The sequence below is a fragment of the Odocoileus virginianus genome, chromosome 2 (genome assembly GCF_023699985.2).
Source record: "Odocoileus virginianus isolate 20LAN1187 ecotype Illinois chromosome 2, Ovbor_1.2, whole genome shotgun sequence".
Taxonomy (NCBI): Eukaryota; Metazoa; Chordata; class Mammalia; order Artiodactyla; family Cervidae; genus Odocoileus; species Odocoileus virginianus.
The window spans coordinates 40,798,985-40,819,695 of record NC_069675.1 but is presented as its reverse complement, the minus strand read 5'-3'; the positions used below and the strand labels follow the sequence as shown (position 1 = coordinate 40,819,695).

Here is a 20,711-nt window from a genome sequence, read left to right as displayed (position 1 = left end):
GTGGTTATGGCAAAATATCTGTAGTTACAATTTCTTAAGAATCTTTTTGTATGTGAAAAGTTGGCATATCATTTAAAAAATTAATTTATTCTTATAGCTGAGTCTGATCCCTACTGAACTTTATATTACTAGACTACCTAAAACTTATTTAGATTTTAGTACCAGCCTGATGTAACAGGTCCATCCTAGAGGAGATCAGTCCTGGACGTTCACTGGAAAGATTGATGCTGAAGCTGAAACTCCAGTACTTTGGCCACCTCATGTGAAGAGTTGACTCATTGGAAAAGACCCTGATGCTGGGAGGGATTGGGGGCAGGAAGAGAAGGGGACGACAGAGGGAGGATGAGATGGCTGGATGGCATCACCAACTCGATGGACATGAGTTTGAGTAGACTCCAGGAGTTGGTGATGGACAGGGAGGTCTGGTGTGCTGCAATTCATGGGATCGCAAAGAGTTGGACACAACTGAGCAACTGAACTGAACTGATTTTTTATCCCTACTGAGTTACGAAGTTGAAAAACTGACATATGTCTAATGAAAACAAAGAAAAGGGTAAAAAGAAAAGTCTCATCTAAAGAATGATTAAAAGACCTTTTTTCAGAACATGTAAGTAAATGGAGTGGTAGTGTTTATTATTAGACTCAATTAACCAACCAGACTATTGATAAATCTGAATAAAATCTTTTCCATTGGGGGAAAAAAAAAACACTGAAGAATTTTTAAAAGTTAAAAAAAAATATATCACACTCCAACTGGGTCAAACACTTGATGAGATTCTTGGCAGATTTTTCTTTTTTGATAGCCATAGGGTCTAATGTTTTCTGATTTGAACACTGTTGCTGTTTGTAAAGAGTTTCTAAGGGAATGTGAACAGCTGGGTCTTCAAAGTGATTCCTTATTAAGTCGTACCTGAAAAGTTAGTACATTATCAGGTTTATGGTAGATAGTATGGTTGTTAGTGTAAGCTCACATAGGTGATCACATTATGGTAAGACATAGATAAAAGATGGAAACAGTGGCAGATTTTATTTTCTTCGGCTGCAAAATCACTGCAAACTGTGACTGCAGCCATGAAATGAAAAGAAGCTTGCTCCTTGGAAGAAAAGCTATGACAAACCTAGATAAGGTATTAAAAAGTAGAGACATCAATTTGCCAACAAAGGTCAGTATACTCAAAGCTATAGTTTTTCTAGTTGTCATGTATGGATATGAGAGTTGGACCATAAAGAAGGCTGATTGCTGGAGTTGATGCATTTGAACTGTGGTGCTGGAGAAGGCTCTTGAGAGTGCCTTGGACTGCAAGGATATCAAACCAGTCAATCCTAAAGGAAATCAACACTGAATATTCAGTGGAAGGAGTGATGCTGAAGCTGAAGCTCCAATACTTTGGCCACCTGATGTGAAGAACTAACTCATTGGAAGAAACCCTTGATGCTGGGAAAGATTGAAGGCAGGAGGAAAAGGGGGTGACAGAGGATGAGATGGTTAGATGATATCATGAACTCAATGGACATGAATTTGAGCAAACAGTAAACTCCAGGAGATAGTGAAGGACAGGGAAGCTTGGCGTGCTATAGTCTATGGGGTCAGATCTATGGGGTCTAAGAGTCAGATACAACTTATCAACTGAACAGCAACAATAACATAGATAAAAGATAAAGAGTTAAAGAAAGATTGTTGAATAACTACTGTTAAGGATAAGAAGGTTAGTCTTAGAACCCTAATCATGATGATAGCCTGATGTGTATACTTTGCAACTTTATCAGTTTAGTTCAGTCACTCTATCATGTCAGGCTCTTTGCGATCCCAAGGACTTCAGCACACCATGCTTCCCTGTCCATCACCAACTCCCAGAGCTTGTTCAAACTCATGTCCATAGAATTGGTGATGCCATCCAACCATCTCATCCTCTGTCATCCCCTTCTCCTCCTGTCTTCAATCTTTCCCAGAATCAGGGTCTTTTCCAATAGTTAGTTCTTCACATCAGGTGGCCAAAGTATTGGCGCTTCAGCTTCAGCATCAGTCCTTCCAGTGAATATTCTGGACTGATTTCCTTTACGATTGACTGGTTTGATCTCCTTGCTATCCAAGGGACTCTCAAGAGTTTTCTCCAACACCATAGTTCAAAAGCATCAATTCTTTGGCACTCAGCTTTCTTTATAGTCCAACTCTCACATCCATTCATGACTACTGGAAAAACCATAGTTTTGAGTAGATGGACCTTGGCGACTTTATACAGTTTATTTTTGTGATGATGGTACTATAAGATGATTTCTCTTAATCTTAGTTCAGGTAGAAGTAGGTGCATATTTCCAAGTGTTGAGCTTTCTGCGTGGATTTTGAATTAGTCATTCTTCTGTTTAAACAGTTAGCTGCTTAACTGAAAGAAGAAGCATCTATCACAGGAATGGAAGTATGTGCAATGTCATATCCTATCCCTTCCTCACCCAGAGCAGACTTTTATCATGGCATGTTTTGTCCCCAAGTCAGTGTTTGGGGTTGGCAAAAGAACTGGATATTTGCAAAATTAGGAGAGACCAAAATTATCACCCATAAGAGAGAACTGTGTAGCAATAGATAGGAATTTGCCTTGATAAATCAATAACTTACTTGTTGGCTAAGGATAGTAAATTAAAGTCACCTAGGGAAATTATAAGGGAAACATTTGCTTTTTTGTGTAAGTTGTCATGGATTGTCACTTAATGTTTTGATACAAGAAAAATATATAAGAATTAAAATTTGTATTTTTAGTTCAAAAAAATTTTAAACCAAGAACATTTAACAGATTGACTGCTGTTTTAAATCAAAATCTACCCATAAAATGTAGAAGATTAAAACTAGAAAGGACCATTGAGACCACATATTCCCACCTACTCTCCATTTTATCATTGTAAAAAGTAAGATTCTCTCAAATTGGGGAGCTGCCTCATATAGTCCACAAAGCTCATAAATGATAGCAGTGGGGCTAGTGAAGTTGTTGCAGTCTTATTTGGCCATTTCACTCACTGAGTTCAGCCTCTGTAGTGAAGGTATAAAGGAGGTGGATTTCACAATCTTCAAGGTATAATGTTTTTCTCTAACCCCTCATGAACCCCCCGATATTACATATTTATTTATTGTCCATCTCCACCTACTAGAATATAAACTTCTCAAGGACTAGGTCTGTTTCTGCTTTGTTCTCTTCTATTTCCCTATTACATCCTCCTCATTTATTGAGGATATAGTACATGTCCAAAAAACAGATGCCATTGAATAAATGAACTGAGATGGGGCTCATTTGCTTTGAGAATCTTTGCTAATCTCCTTTTCCAGATAGCTACCACCAACTGACTGAAGTTAGCTTTTGAGTAACTTGTACTGGACAGACTCCAAGGGCATCCCCATAATCCTCTCCTCCTGGTATTCACATCCTTATGTAATCAATTCTGTCTCCTTGAGAGGAGGCATGATCTGTGACTTGCTTCTACCAACAGAATGCAGCAAAGGTAAAAGCATATGTATGGTTACATGTATGTGATTTCATTAAATAAGATTATGACACTAGTCTTGCCAAAAGACATTCTTTCTTGCTGGTTTTAAAGAAGCAAACTGCCATGTTTTGAGCTGCTTATGAAGAAGATCACTTGACAAAGAACTGAGGGTGGCTTGTAGGTGACGTCCGGCAAGAAACAGACCTCAGTCCAATAGTCTGCAAGGCACTGAAATTGACCAGGAAGCACTTTACTTGTCCAGCTGAGCCACAGATTAGACCCCAGCCATGATAATGCCTTCACTGCAGCCTTATTTATAGAAGACCAAGTGAAGCCAGGCCCAGACTTCTGATTCACAGAAACTGTGAGACAGTAATGTGTGTAGTTTTAAGCTGCTGTTCGTTGTAATTTATCTAGCAATAAGTAACACCCCTCATTTAGATGCATTTCTTTCATTTGGATATTCACAGAATAGAACTCTGAACTAGGTTTGGAGTATTCTAAATTCAACACTGTAATCTAGGAGAAAAGGAAGCTCTCTTTTTAACATGAAAAGGCGTAGTCTCTGGTTTGGTTTCTGTTGAATCCACAGGGCCATAGCATTCAGCTCTTTATAATCTACTGGCATTTAATCATGGCTTCTTATTCACAGAAGTCAGAGTTCCCTTCACTTTACTCCTTTCTACTCACTTCATTGCCAGCATTCAAGCTAATTCATAAGACAAACTGGGCATGGGGTCTGGATGGAAGCATATCTGGGTCTCTCTGTTTATTTCCAAAAATTGTTCTCCACATTTTGCCTGTATTTCAAATTAGCCCAGAGGTAAGTAACCAAAGATACCATTCTCTGAAAAGTTGTTTTTATTTAAAATGGTTTGTCTGTGTAGACTGTGTGTTTTAGTAAAGGTTGATTGAAACCCCTTTAAAAAAATGGAGTCAAGGACTTCCCTGGTACTCCAGAGGTTAAGAAGCTGCTTCCAGTGCACGGGACTCAGGTTTGATCCTGGTCAGGGAACTGAGATCCTACATGTTGTCTGTGTGCTACAGTGAAGACCCACTGCAGTCAAAATAAATAATAATAATAATAAATCTCTCTTTAAAAAAGGAGTCAAATTTTTATGAGTCTAAATGGCCTTAACTATTTTTATTACTGAATTTTGTGGGGTTGGCGGTTTCTGTGTGTGGTGAAATTGTGCTTTTGCATAATAGCCTAAGTATGATTTTACACTGTCCTTGTCCTGCCTCTTTACTTCATGAGTAATTGATGCTATCAGTATCTTTTCCTTTACAAAATTGTTGCTGTTTAGCAAAATTTGCTTTATATCCAATCTCATGTTTTCCAACTGATTCCATAGAAAGTTACTTGGATATCCATAAAAAAGTCATCAAATAATGAGTTGGGGCTGTTTTATGAAGATAATGTTAACTTTATGGCCATGTCTGTGAGCTCCTAGAGTTATGTTTGATGTGCTTTTGCAGTTACTTTAGAACTACAAGACACTATCATCTTCTTTATCTCTAGTTACCAAGGAAAACATTTTATTTGAAGAATTGTCCTTTTTTATGTATTTAAAGCCTTCAGAACTGAGACCTTAATGTTCCTTTACCAGACTTAGCTTCCAATGCCTCTGAGAGCTAGCCTGCAATACCTGATTTTACCATTAGGTGCTGCTCTTTTAAATTTCCTCCCCTACTCCCCTACACACCAAACTAATTTGAGGACACGGGAGCACCCCATACTTAAATTTTTTTTTTTTTTTGATACATTTTTGTTTGAAGAAATATTTTTTCTTAAATAAATCTCCGAAGCCACAACCCTAACCTGAATTTTCAAGTCTGACATTTATAAGTTATTGTAAAATAAATTACTGAGCTATTCTAGGAATGCTATCAGATTTCACTTTTACAAAATGCTTATTTTTTTAAGTGCAAAGAGATCTTTCTTACAAGAAAATATGTTAAATAGATTATAAATGTATGACTTGGGAACTATCTTTGAAATACATTTTTTTTTATATTGTTCAGATGTTTAGCTTCTTTTCTGAGTAAACTAGAAATCACCTAGATATTTTGATTTTATTGTCAACCACATACATTTTTCAGGTGTAATTTAATTTCTTGAAAGAAGTAAAAATATACTTTTCTGTTTTTTAAAAAAGTAGCAGAAAGAATTCCAAAGAAAAAAGAACTTTTACTGCAAGAGTGGCATTTCTAATCTTTGTACTTCCATAATAGACTAGGGATTAACAGTTGAGGCAGCAGCAGCTATTTTTTTTTTGGGGGGGGGGAACGTACATAATGGATCTGAGGCAATAATTTAATGCTTAAATTGTCTCATACTCCATGAAAACTTGAAGTAGAATGTCAGAATGGCTCAGATACAATGTTTTGTGACAGTAAGCAGCCAGCAGCCCTCAGCAGAAGCTGTGGACTTATGGGTTAACTCTGGGTTTTCCACTGAGGTTACCAGCCCATCTATGTCAGTTCCTAGAGACCTACCTGGGCAGGGGAAGATTAGAGTTAATCTGGGATCTGGGAGACAGGTATAATAAAAATAATAAAAATCACAGAACTCACTATATTTCAACATAGAGAGTCGTATTCAGGGAAGAAGTTATCTTTATGGGAAGGTTTTCCCCTTTAATTCTTTACATTTTTTTTTTCTTTAAAAAATATTTGCTGATTTTGGAAAATTGTTTCCTGTGAATGAAACTCTTCACTTTAGGGTTGATATGTTGTGGCTTATGAAAATTTGAAATACCTGTTATGGATCAGCTCTCACTTAGCAAGGGCTGTATTTGTCAGGTGATGATTGAAGTTGTAAATCAGTATTCTTGGATCTGGAATTTCCTATAGTGAAGCAAATAGCTGCAAACCTCAGCTTTAAGAATAAAATAAAATGAAACAAGCAGTAATAATAATAAAAAAAAAAACCTTGACAGGTAAATTTGGTGTTTCACATTGTGCATTTCTTTTCAGTCTCTCAAACTTTCTGAGCACTATAATTTGTTTGTACTGTTGCATCACTATCATCAAAGATACGGGACTTTATTAGCTCTTCTCGCCTAGGGATGCCTTTTTTTTAAGTGAAAGGAATGCATCAAAGTTCAGCCACTTGAATCTGTGTAATCTCTCTTCTAGCAAAATGTTTTGTATTTCTTTAGTATGAAAAAGAAAAGAAGGAAGGAGGACTATAAAGAAAGGAAGAAATAGTGAAAGGGAAGGAAGAAGAGAGGAAGAGAAGAAGGAAGGGAGAAAGAGAAAGAAACCATGGGATACATTTTCTTTTGGAAAAGTACAGCACCAAGGTGACAGTATTGTGCCAAGAGATTGGGATGATTTCTCAAACCTTCCCTTCCAAGTTCAGCCACATTCCCTTCCAAGTTGAACAGCTCTTAGAAATAAATAGTTCACATGTTCAGAGCACAATGTTAGTAAACAGTAATTCCTTTACTGTCTGTGGGGAAAATTTTGTCCTTGCTGTGGATCAGGACTGAATGGTTGGCTTCATTTTAGTTCAAGTGTTTTTAAACATTTGAAAGGAATTAAGATGAGATCAAATGAGAAGTGATAGTGAAGTGGCTTTAATAGCCTATGGGGCTGGAATCGTGGGTTATTAATGGCCTAAGCTGATCATTTAGTCCCAAGTCTGAAGTCTGTGTCTAGTTTTGCTCTCCTGAGGCTGAGATCCCCTCAAAAGACAGCTGTCCAGAACATGGAGGAGAGCTAAAGGGGTGAAGGAGGAACTTCCAGTTGGTGGTGGAGAAGCTTGCATTGGCTGCCCCTTTGTGTTAATAATCAGTCTGTCTCTACATCCGAAGATATGCTCATCAGCTTTTCCAAACCAAAATGGGATGGCCATGCTATTTAGCTGGAGGACATGAAGCTGAGTTGGACCTCTTACCTGGACCAGCTTCCAGTTCTGAGTACTTTTATGTTCTCTTTCTAGTATGTTTACCACCATCTTGCCATCTCAGCAGTCATCATTTTGTTATCCGTCCTACTTGATCTCTCTTCTCCTGAGTCATGGATGGGTGGGTGGGGGGGACTAAGGGTAGGGGTAGATAAGTGTGAATGGGTCCATGGGACTTCCATGATACCATATTTAGTGTCTGGAAGCCAAGAGGGTGACCCTGACTTTGATGTGAAAGAACCTGAGCCCACTGTATAGAAGGAGAAGGTGCCTACCTTGGGCTGGCTCACCAGCTTTCATGGTGGACTGTGGGACAGAAGGGCAGTGAATTAGTGGGAGAGATTGGGAGCTGGGATGGGGGAGGATGATTCTGCTTTGAAGCATGTCAGTCCTGCTCTGCACAGGAAGCCTGGGTCTGGGATTCTTGTAATTGCTTGATATTCCTGATAGAGCTTATAGCCTGTTGGCAATCTATCCAAATGCAGAAGAAGATTCTCTTTAAGTTAGGGGGGGAAAAAACCCCTCTTGATGTTAAAAAACAAAAAACCAAATACACCTCTGCTTTGCTCCTTCTTGTGACACATAAAGGGGATGACGAGTGATAGAATGGAGGAGAGTGATGACGGCAACTGTCCTCAGGTGCTGTTTTGAGAAGCCGGGAAAGAGGTACAGGCCCAGGCTGCCAGACCCTGTGTTCCACTGAGGTAAAGACCAAACAACTGAGACTGCAGACAGCACCTCCTGTTAGCTCCTCTCACACACGTCATTCCTCCCCAGGCCTTTCTCTCAGGTGGCCTCACATTTCATCCAGTCCCTGCAGAAATTCATCTGGTTTGTAGGCCTTTCCTGGGGGGCTGCCGGGTAATGTTCTTGGGACAGGGCTTTGCCCATGAGAACCATTTGGCAAAAGGTCACCCATTCCCAGGATCCGGTCTGCCCACAGCCCCACGTTGGTTGTAACTCTTCATTCTTGAGACCGCAGGGCAAGGAAACAGGGCCCAGTGGAGCCAGCTGAGTGCCTCCCCCAGCTTAGGTTTCCATGATTTGAGAAAGGAAAGCTGAGTGATAATAAGGGCTAACTCCTCTAAAGTCTTCCTGTTACCCTAGAGCAGCAGTTCTCAAATTTTAGCACCTGTCCAGATCTCCTAGAGAATTTGTTTACTCCTAGATTTCTGAGCCCCACTCTCAGAGTTTCTGATTCAGTAGCGCTGAGGTGGGCCTAAGAATTTGTGTCTAACAAGCTCCCAGGTGCTGCTGATTCCACAGGCCCAGGGACCGTGCTTGAAGACCCCCTGAAGCTCAGGGCGAGCCCTGGCTTGCTGCCTGACTCCATCTGTGACCTCTGTAAGATAGCTCTGATCCTACTGTGTTGTAGCATCTTTCTGCATGTCTGGCTGCTTCTTCAAACTCTGTGGTCCTCGAGGGAGTTTTTCTGTTTCTAGGGCAGAGCTTGGCAGGTCGAGAGCGTTCAGAACGATTTTGTTGAAGGGTGATTTTTGAGATGCTGTATCACATGCTTTGATGTGCTTTAGAATCATAGACTGTTATGGGAATTTAGAGCTGACCTAATCCGACCAAGTTGTTCTCCAAACAGAGAAACTGGAGTTCAGAAAAACCCAGGTCGTGGGATCACACAAGATTGCCCAGGATCACATAACTTGCCAGTTGTATACTTCAATTAAGTGCCCTAATTACTTCCAAGGGTTATCGAACAGTTGTTCACTATGTGCGCTGGAAACCAGGCTCCACTCTCAGTGGGATTCTCCAGGCAAGAATATTGGAGTGGGTTGCCGTGCCCTCCTTCAGGGGATTTTCTCAACCCAAGGATTGAACTCGAGTCTCTTATGTCTACCTGCATTGACAGGCAGGTTCTTTAACCACTAGCGCCACCTGAATCTCCCTGTATTATCATTTAATTCTCAGAGTAATCCTGTGCGTAGTCACTTAGTCTTGTCCAACTCTTTGCAACCCCATGGACTATATGTAGCTCACCAGGCTCCTCTACCCATGGGGATTCTCTAGGCAAGAATACTGGAGTGGGTTGCCATGTCCTCCTCCAGAGGATCTTCTCAACCCAGGGATGGAACCCAGCTCACCTGCATTGCAGGTGGATTCTTTACCATCTGAGCCACCAGGGAAGCCTCAGTAATCCTGAGTCAGTACAATTACTGTACTCATTTCGCAAGTGTGAAAACCAAGGCTCTCAGAGGTAAATTGCCTCAGTCACACAATAAGTGAGGAACCAGGCAGTGTGAGCAGAGGATGACCACAATACTGTTCTGCCTGACTATACTTGGTGCTCGATGAATGTTGAGGTTTGGAAGAGTTCAGTTTTGCTATCTGTGACATGGGAAGTTACTTCTTGCACAGATTTTTGGAGGCCAAAATGAGAAATACATATGTAAACCCTTTGACACTGTGAAGCATTGTAGGACTGGATGATGCTGTCAGGAGACACTCTGTGCTTCTGCAGGCACTTTCCCCTCTGGCTGAAGTGCTCTGTAGTGTTGGCTCCACAGCTGGTCAAGTCTTGCTCTTATAGTTTTGATTGCCTTTCTTAATACACCTGTGTACGTGTGTTTTTCTTCTTTTTAAAAATCTCATTTGCAGTACATTGCCTCACTTTGTGAGGTGTTGGCTTGAACACCTGTATGCAGTCTGTACTGCATCATCGTGCAGCGACCCTGCTGTACCCATGTCTGTACTCCAAGGAGCATCACATGGAAGGGCCCTTGGTACCAGCTGAATTGGAGGTGCCCAGGTAGCATTATCCACCTGGATAGGTGGGCTGGGCAGGCATTCCCATCCTGGAATGGACAGTATGAGGGCTGAGCTGGGCTGAGCCCTGGGGCGGCCCATGCTCCCACAGTGAGTTTCTGGTGGAGCTTCACCCAGAGCTTAGGATTCTGGGCTCCTGTTCTCACTGCCTCCCCCAGGAGTTGGTCAGTGAAATGGAAAATTAGGACTATCCTTTCTTGGCCTCCAGGTCTTCCTCATTTTTGCTGACCAATCATGAGTTATTCTTTCTCAGATGTCCAGGTCCCTCCAAACTGATCAAGAAACATCCTGAGACGGCCCAGCTTCTGATGGCCAAGATTTGGGAAAATTGTCTTTGATGGCATGGAGCCTGCCTGGAGGAGGGGAGGAGGAGTGTAGTGTCACAGGTTTTGTGGGCCCCTCAACCAAAGCCAGGCTTTGAATGGGGCAAAGGAAAATCTTGCTGTTTCTCGCTCCTCCGTAAACACACACACACACACACACACACACACACACACGCAGAGTGTCTGTGTGTGTACATATACATGCACTCCAGATATCTCTATATATACATATTTATATCTATATGTATCTATATATATATCTATATATGTCTGTTTATGGCTGTTTTGGGACCACTGAGTTTTTCTCCCTCCCCAGCGGAGCTCCCTTTGGGAACATGGCCCTAGTGGTAATTTGGGAGTGTTTGAATCAGTCTGTCATCCCACACCAGAGGCTTTTTTCTTTCTCTCGGTTGTTACTGCCAGTTCTCTTTGGTTTTCTTGGTACTGTAGTCTCAGCTAGGGATAAAATATAGTTTATTCTTGCTGGCTGGGAGGGACTGACTCACTAGAGGTTGAACCCCTCAGGAATAGTTTACTGATGCAGGGATTAAGATGAGCTGTGTCCACCCCAGCATACCCTGCATATTTCAAAGATGGGATGGAGCCAGCCCCTCATGCATGCGCCAGCCTCCTGGAGAGCTTTGTGATGATGACTCCCTCTCCTGTTCACTTCAGGGCATGTGGGTGCCAGGAGCAGAGATAAGTGTGAATGTAAGCAAAGTTGCCACTTCAGCTCTGGCTGCCCCAGGGCCTCAATGTAGATAAAGTACAGCTCCTGAGACCGGGGTGAGGGCCTGTGAAGAAGGTGCACGGAGCCTCCAGGCCTTGGCCCACCCTGTAGAGGGTTTCCTTTCTCATCTCCTCTTCTTGGCCTGTTCACATCCCGCTTTCTCTGGGTCCAGTCTACACCCTGGTTCTGCTGAGGAGCCCTGTGTTGGCAGAGAAGCAGTGGTCATGGTGCCCAGTGGATCTCACAGCCATGTACTTGCCGGTGTGGGGGGCATGTGTCACAGGCATGCCCACGTCAGGCAGTAAAGGGTTGATGTTAGACTGGTGTGGGCAGGCCTAGGACCAGGGCCCTGAGTGATGAGAGGCTCCCCCACTGCCTTGAGAAGGAGCGTTTTAATTTCAGGATCCTCGTCTCTCAGATGGATGCAATTAGTCTGCTTTTCCTCGGGGAAGGAGCAAGAAGGGGCTGAGGAGGAGCAGTAATGTCATTTTAGGGCACTTTGGAAATCACAGGACTGAGTCCTAAGGGGTCTTCTCAATAACATAGGTGAAAAGTCCTACGCTTTTTTAGGTGCATGAACTCCAAATCCCCTAACTTCTCTCTCATTCTTAAGAGCAAACTGGGATGGAAGTGACAGTGACCTTCTCATGGGGGAAGTCTCGAATCTCTTCTCAATTATTAGAACAAAATAAATTATTTTCAAACCATAAGTTGTTATGGGCACAATTTGCCTGTGACTTAGGTCATATCTGTTAGAGAGTTGAGAACTGTGTTTCCAACACAGTCTACCTTTGATAATAGACAGTCCTATACAGTTCAGTCTTCCCAGGTGGCTCAGTGGTAAAGAGTCTGCCTGCCAATGCAGGAGACATGGGTTCGATCCCTGGGTCGGGAAGATCCCCTGGAGAAGGAAATGGCAACCCACTCCAGTGTTCTTGCCTGGGGAATCCCATGGACAAAAGAGCCTGGTGGGCTATAGTCCATGAGGCCACAGAGAGTTGGACATGACTTAGCTACTAAACAACAACAATAATATATGGTTCACTGTTTTGGGTTTGAGTGTTATCTCCCCAAAAGTATTGTAGGACCATGGTGTTAGGACTGGAAGGCATATTAAAGTCATCTGGTTCAATTTCTTTATTCAGTGTATGAGGAAAGTGTTGTTCAGAGAAGTAGGTAACTCACTCAAGGTCACACAGTGAATTATGGGCTGGCAGTGGAATCTGGCCTCTCAGCTCTTAGTCTAGTGCTCTTTCCCCTTTCTGATATCACCTGTGTCTTTGTGACATGTTGGCCGTGTATCCTATTCATAAAAGGACCAAGAACGTAGATACCAAACCTTACCTGGATGCCATGTACATAAAAGCAAGAATGAATTAAAAATAGTCATGAAGTCTCCTTAGGAGTTTTATCATATTGCCCATCCTTTCCTTAATATAGCTGAGATTTCCACTCAGCCTGTTTTATATTTGAGAATACTTAGAAGCAACTCAACTGTCCAAAAAGTAGATTGGTAAATGATGGTACATGCCCATAATGCATTATCTTGCAGTTATTTAAAATGATGCTGTAGAATAATAGCTATCAACACAGAGAAGTACAGTAGAATGTTATGTGTAAAGCAGCAGAATTCTTAAGTATATAGGAGTATAACCTTAGTTTGGAAAAAAATAAATCCATGTGCACAAAAAAAGGGATATCAAAATGTTAACAGCTGTTATATCTGGATATTGGATTATGGAGTGATCTTTATTCTTTTCTATATTTCCATTTTTTCAATGAAGATTTATTACTTTTATATCAGGGAGAAACAAAAGGTGTTATTTTTTAAAGAAGAAGTTGGCATTAGAAAGATTTATACACAGTCCTCCAAAAAGTCACTTGGGAATGCATGCTCTCCTACAATACAAATTCAGATCTCAATGTGGCTCCTGACAGCAGTTCTGATAAAAGGAGAGGAAAGGTGAATTTGGAATTTGAGTTTTCTTTCCTTTATCGGTTCTGGGCCAGACCATTTGATTTTCCAGTTTTCAGTCTTCTGGTGTCTCTTATGGGTGTAATCCTTCTACCTTCTCTGGGGAAAGAGAGGGCAATGTATGTGGGAAGGAGCCATACGCACTCAGAAGTACCTTGGAAGTCTTAAATCCTTGGCCACAAAGAGGTCAAAGTGAATGGGTGGTAATGACCGAAGGGACCCGCGGAAACTCGGCTCAGGCTTCCGGAATGTAAAATAAAGATAGGACTGGACCCTGCCGCTCAGGATTCTCCTGCTGTGTTGGAAGTGAGGCGTGGAAATCCCCTCAGCTGGTGTTTGGCAAATTTGCATGGAATACTCCTTAGCTGAACCGGCTTGGCCTTCAAAATCTGATCAGGGGAGTTTGGGGGAAGCTGAGGTTTCTGTCACCGCTGCCTAACCCTGCGGTCCTTCCCAGAGATGGCACTTGCTGTCGGGGCTCACGTTGGCCTTCCACAGAGAGAGAGGATTGGGATGCCCCTCTGCCTGGGAACAGGGAACGAGACAGCCTGAGGCTCCCGGATGACGGGTCCATGTGGACCACAGCTCAGTTGATGGATTCTTTTCCCTGCTTCACAGGGGCTTCCTGAGCCACTTGAGAAATGTGCAAATATTTTTGTCTTGCAACTAGAAAAACTGCCAAATTGAGGGCAGGAGGAGGAGGGACCTCCTTCCCCCAAACCCGCTGATGTGAAAACACAGACCTTCTTTTCTGTAGGGTGTCTTGATGTGACTCCAGCTTGACTCTGAACACTGGTCCCTGAGACTTTGACCTGATCTGGGAAGGTTTGAAAGGCTAATCTGCTCATTCCCATTCCAGGCAGTCACAGTTTAGGGCTGCTGGTGAATACAGTCTACACTATGGAAAAGAGCAGTGTGATTACAGTTGGTTTTACGGGCTCCCAGGAGCCAGCGGGGAGGCTTCCTCTGTTGTAATGTGGGGCTGATCACCAGGATGACCTGGGCAGCCAGCCTCTGGGATGGCTCTCTGATCTTTAGCTGATCGACCTCCTCCACAGCCGAGACATCAGCAGAAGTCTCGAAGGCGAGCAGGGCACGTCCTTCTGGACTGTGTGTGACCTCCTGTTTTAATCACTGTTGCTGTTGATCCTGCTGCTCCAGGAAATCTGAAATGAGTCTCGCTGATGGAGCAAATGACAAGTCTTGAAAGCCTGTGCTGGTGACATCTTGCCAACTTTCAAGGCTTAGCTCAGATGTGGTTTTTACCATGAAGCCCTCTCTCATCCTCCGTTTTCCATTCCTTTCTGTCTCCAGCCTATGTTTCAGACCTCAAGTTAGCCCTCATTCCTTTCTGCTGTGCATTTCAGTTCATTGCTTGCCTGTTTGCACCTCTGAGCTATAAACTCCACAGCATTCTTCACTGTGCTGGCCTTGTGTAGGTGCCCATTAAATGCCTGGTGGTTTGAAATAAAAGGATGGGCCCTGTGGTAGTGGTGTATTCCAACTTTACCAATTGCTTTGACCACTCCTGGTCCCACACTAAGGTTATTTTCTTCCCCTTAACGCCTACCTTGGTATGGGAGGCTGAGGCAGTCCATTGATTAAACAATCAATAATAAGTCAGCAAAGATGAGCCTTTTCCCAATGGCTCAGCGGGTAAAGAATCTGCCTACAATGAAGGAGGCACAGGAGACACTGGTTCAATCTCTGAGTTGGGATGATCTGCAGAAGGAGGAAATGGTAACCCACTCCGGGATTCTTGCCTGAAAAATACATGAACAAGGAGCCTGCAGGGATACTGTCCAAAGGTTTGTAAAGAATCGGATATGACTGAGCAACTGAGCATACATACCACAGCTTTAGGAAAAGTCCTGCTCCGGGGTTGTCAGTGAGACTGGAATGTGCCAGCACAATCAGCCAAGGGCTTCTGTCTCCTTTTTGGGCTTCCCTGGTGTCTCAGATGGTAAAGAATCGGCCTGAAATGCAAGAGACCTGGGTTTGGTCCCTCGGTCGGGAAGAACCCCTGGGGAAGGGAATGACTACCCACTCTAACATTTTTGCCTGGAGAATTGCATGGACAGAGGAGTCTGGTGGGCTACAGTTGCAAAGAGTGAGACATGACCGAGTGACTAACACTTTCACTTTTCACTTTCAGTAAGAGGAATGCCCTGGCCCCCAACTTTGAAAGACTTGTAATGGAGCCACTAAGAAAACATTACCCACCTGGAGCAGATAAGAACCATGCTGGATGGTGCTGGAAGTGGTGGACAAGGTCACAGGGATTATCAGAGGCCATTCTGGAGGGGAACAGTTGCCCTTTGCACCTTAATGATGGGAAGGATTCTGATGAACCAGTCTATCATTTTCCAAGCAAGAAGAGGAAAGAACTTGGAATTTGTGTCAAATATTTGAGTTTATTTTCTGACACTGACCTTCTCTAGGCCAAGGACAAGCCACCTAACCACTCTAGCCCCCTATTTTTAAAAATGAGGATCCTGAAAAAAGAATGCTTGGCTTTCCTTCTGGGATGCTGGTGACATAAAGGAGTGAAACCTTTTGGAAATAGTAAAAGCATATATAGATAACACTTCTTAATATTTCCCTTATCAGTAGGGAGGATGTGTGATCTGCCTCCATGTTTTTTGAGGCAGTTTATTCCATTTGTTAAGGCAATTCATTCTGTAATTCCCTGCAGAACATTTTACATCTTTCTGACCCACTCTGAGTTTTGCTAAACTCCAGCTGTGTACATTGAGGTTTTTCCCAATACTTTCTAGTGCTTTTAAAACTGTCTTTTATCCAGTTGTTGTTTAGTCGCTAAGTTGTGTCTGACTCTTTGTAACCCCATGGACTGCAGCACACCAGGCTTCCCTGTCCTTCACTATCTCCCAGAGTTTGCTCCAATTCATGTCCATTGAGTCCATGATGCCGTCCAACTGTCTCATCCTCTGTCAGCTGCTTCTCCTCTTGCCTTCAAACTTCCCCAGCATCAGGATTTTTTCCAATGAGTTGGCTGTTTGCATCAAGTGGCCAAAGTATTGGAGCTCCAGCTTCAGCATGAGTCCTTCTACTGAATATTCAACATTGATTTTCTTTAGGATTGACTGGTTTTATTTCTTTGCAGTCCAAGGGACTCTCAAGAATCTTCTCCAACACGACAGTTCAAAAGCATCAGTTCTTTGGTGTTCAGCCTTTATGGTCTAACTCTCATATCTGTATGACTACTGGAAAAACAAAAGCTTTGACTATATGGTCCTTTGTCGGTAAAGTGATGTCTCTGCTCTTCAATATGCCGTCTAGTTTTGTCATAACTTGTCTTCCAAGGAGCAGGTATCTTTTAATTTCATGGCTGCAGTCACCATCTTCACTGATTTTGGGGCCCAAGAAAATAAAATCTGTCACTGCTTCTACTTTTTCCCTTATATTTGCCTTAAAATGATGGGACTGGATATCATGATCTTGGTTTTATGAGTGTTGAGTTTAAGCCAGCTTTTTCTCTCTCCTCTTTTACCCTCATTAAGAGACTCTTTAGTTCCTCTTCACTTTCTGCCTTTAGAATGGTATCATCTGCATATCTGAGGTTGTTGATATTTCTCCTGGAAATCTTGATTCCAGCTTGTGATTCATGCAGCTCAGCATTTTGCATGGTATACTCTACATAGAAGTTAAATAAGCAAGGTGACAATATACAGCCTTGTTGTACTCCTTTCCCACTTTTGAACCAGTCCATTGTTCCATGTCCAGTTCTAACTGTTGCTTCTTGACCTGCATACAGGTTTCTCAGGAGATAGGTGAGATGGTATTGGTGAGATGGGTCTGGTATTCCCATCTCTTAAAAAAATTTCCACAATTTGTTGTGATCCACACAGTCAGAGGCTTTAACATAGTCAGTGAAGCAGATGTTTTCCTGGAATTCTCTTGCTTTCTTTATGATCCAATGAATGTTGACAGTTTGATCTCTAGTTCCTCTGCCTTTTCTAAATCTAGCTTGAATATCTGAAATTTCTTGATTTACATACTTCTGAAGCCCAGCTTTAAGGATTGTTTATGCTTGAACATAACCTTACTAGCATGCAACATGAGCACAATTGTATGGTAGTTTGAACATTCTTTGACATTGCCCTTCTTTGGGATTGGAATGAAAACTGACCTTTTCCATTCTGGTGGCCACTGCTGAGCTTTCCAAATTTGCTGACATATTGAGTGCAGCTCTTTAAAAGCATCGTCTTTTAGGATTTGAAATAGCTCAACTAGAATTCTATCACCTCCACTAGTTTCATTTGTAGTAATGCTCCTTAGGGCTTCCCTTGTAGCTCAGTCGGTAAAGATTTTGCCTGCATTGCAGGAGACCTGGGTTCGATCCCTGGATTGGGAAGATTCCTTGGAGAAGGAAATGGCAACCCACTCCAGTATTCTTGCCTGGAAAATCTCACAGACAGAGGAGCTTGGTGGGCTGCAGTCCATGGGGTTGCAAAGAGTCGGGCATGACTGAGAGACTAACACTTACTTAACTTAATGTTTTCTAAGGCCCACTTGACTTCACACTCCTATCTGGCTCTAGGTGAGTGACCACACCATCGTGGTTATCTGGGTCATTAAGACCATTTTTGTATAGTTCTTCTGTGTATTCTTGCCACCTCTTCGTAATCTCTGTTGCTTCTATTAGGTCCTTACCATTTCTGTCCTTTATCATGCCAATCCTTGCATGATATGTTGAATGAAAATGAAAAACATTGCATGAAATGTTCCCTTGATATCTCCAGTTTTCTTGAAAAGATCTCTAGTCTTTCTCATTCTATTGTTTACCTCTACTTCTTTGCACTGTTCATTGGAGAAGGCCTTATCTTTCCTTGCTGTTCTCTGGAACTCTTTATTCAGTTGGGTATGTCTTTTCCTTTCTCCCTTTTTGCTTCTCTTCTTTATTCAGCTATTTGTAAAGATTCCTCAGACAACCATTTTGCCTTCCTGCATTTCTTTTTCTTTGGGATGATTTTGGTCACTGCCTCCAGGACAATGTTATGAACCTCTCTGTCCATAGTTCTTCAGACACTCCATCTACCAAATCTCATCCCTTGAATCTATTCATCATCTCCACTGTATAATTATAAGGGATTTTATTTAGGTCATAGCTGAATGGCCTAGTGGTTTCCCTTACTTTCTTCAATTTAAGCCAAATTTTGCAGTAAAGAGCTCAGAGTCTAAACCACAGTCATCTCCAGGTCTTGTTTTTGCAGACACCATACAGCCTCTCTATCTTTGGCTGCAAAGAATATAATCAATCTGATTTCAGTTTTGACCATCTGGTGATGTCTATGTGAGAGTTGTCTTTTGGAAGAGGGTATTTACTATGACCAGTGTGTTCTCTTGGCAATCTTGGTTAGCCTTTGTCCTGCTTCATTTTGTATTCCAAGGTCAAATTTGGCTGTTACTCCAGGTATCTCTTGACTTCCTCCTTTTGCATTCCAATTCCCTATGATGAAAAGATGTCTTCTTTTGGTGTTAGTTATAGAAGGTCTTATATGTCTTCATAGAATTAGTCAACTTCAGCTTCTGTGGCCTCACTGGTTGGGACCTAGACTTGGATTACTGTAATGCTGAGTGATTTCCCTTGGAAAGGAATTGAGATCAAGCTGTTGTTTTTGAGATTGCACCCAAGTACTGCATTTTGGACTCTTTTGTTGACTATAAGGACTACTCCATTTTGTCTAAGGGATTCTTGCCCACAGTAGTAGATATAATGGTCATCTGAGTTAAATTCTCCCATTCCCATCCATTTTAGTTCACTGACTGCTAGATATCAGTATTCACTCTTACCATCTCGTGCTTCACCACATCCGATTTCCCTTGATTCATGGACCTAACATTCCAGTTTCATATGCAGTATCATTCTTTACATCATTGGACTTTATTTTCACCACTAGATATATCAACAACTGAGCATTTTTTCCTCTTTGGCCCAGATGCTTCGTTCTTTCTGGAGTTGTTAGTAATTGCCTTCCGCTCTTCCTCATTAGTGTATTGGACACCTTCTGACTAGGGTGGGGGGTGCTCATCTTCTGATGTCATATCCTTTTGCCCTTTAATATTGTTCTTGGAGTTCTTGTGGCAAGAATACTGGAGTTTTTTTGCCATTTCCTTCTCCAGTGGACCATGCTTTGTCAGAAATCTTCACTATGACCTGTCTGTCTTAGGTGGCCCTGCATGGGATGGCTCATAGCTTCACTGAGTTATGCAAGCCTTTTTTCTCCAACAAGGTATGATCCATGAAAGGGTTTTAATCCAGAGTTATCAATATATTTTACATCATTGCACAATACCACACACTTAGGTGTCAGTTTATACATACACACACAAGTACATATCAAAACAAAAATTTTCATAAAACCAAATACCCATGTTTTCCTGGTGGCTCAGTGGTAAAGAATCTGCCTGCCAATGCAGGAGACATGGCTTTGGTCCCTGGTCTGGGAAAGTCCCACATGCTGCGGAGCAACTAAGCCCATGAGCCACAACTGTTGAGTCTGTCTGTGCTGTGGGAACCCGAAAGCTGCAACTACTGAGCCCCAGTGCTGCAACTACTGAAGCCTGCATGCCTTTAAGAGCCTGTACTGCACAAGAGAAACCTCTGCAATGAGAAGCCCACGCTACAACGAGAAAAAAATCCGAGCAGCAACAAAGACCCAGCACAGCTCCCCTCCCCCGCAAAAAAAGAAAAGAAAAAAAACCCCAAAGCCCTTGCTATCTACAATACATTGATCTTTTGTTCCCATTTATTTTCTTTCCACAGAGTGCCCTGTTGGAAGCAGTATTTTGGAAAGGATAATCAAGTAGCAGTAATTACACTAAACATTTTTTCTGGTCAGAGAGATGTGGCTTTTGTTTTTTGGGTAGAGTATGCAAGTTTGGGGCCTGAGCTGAATTGTTCAGGGGTTTAGGGAGACAGAGAGCTGCCACCTGAATTATTCTTTTCCACTTTTCTTCTGGTGCATAGTCTCTCTCCTAAGTAATGATGTTTTCTTGTTTGCTTGCTTACTTTAAAGGAGCACTGAAAACTTAGTCACCTAAGTTCATACCAAACTGTTTACCTTCTCAGGGTGCCCAGACATTTGATCTGACTTTGAAAGCATCAATAAACATCAATTTTCCCCCTTTGTCTGAAATCAGAGCATTCCATTGTTACCAGGTGGTTTAGCTATAAGGTTTGATTTCCCTGAGAAGGCTTCAGCTTGTCCCAGGAAGAACCAGGGGATAGGGTTGAAGGGAGAAGGTATATGTTGCTGAGGGAGAAAGCAGATGGATGAGAAGAGACCTGAACTTGAGGGGAGGGGTGCACTTACCTCTGGTTTCATCCTTGTGCAGTGATGGAATCAGCTAATTTGGAGTCTGAGTCTCTTAACTTTGTAGCCTTGATTTATATCTAATCTTTCTCAAATGGTACTGTTCTCTAGAACTGATGGTGGGAAGTTGAGCTAAAAGGCAAGATGGAGGGACACATAATTGGTAGCTCATAAATAAAGGAGC

The 20,711-nt window shown here is 42.3% G+C and overlaps 1 long non-coding RNA gene across 1 annotated transcript in view; it reads left to right on the top strand.

The window, feature by feature from the left end:
• LOC139039004 (uncharacterized) overlaps positions 1-20,343 on the top strand; it is a 68,849-nt gene extending 48,506 nt beyond the window's left edge. The window contains exon 3 of the long non-coding RNA XR_011492108.1: positions 15,346-20,343. This is a non-coding gene — a long non-coding RNA (uncharacterized lncRNA). The remainder of the gene's footprint in view (positions 1-15,345) is intronic.
• Positions 20,344-20,711: the final 368 nt, after the last annotated feature.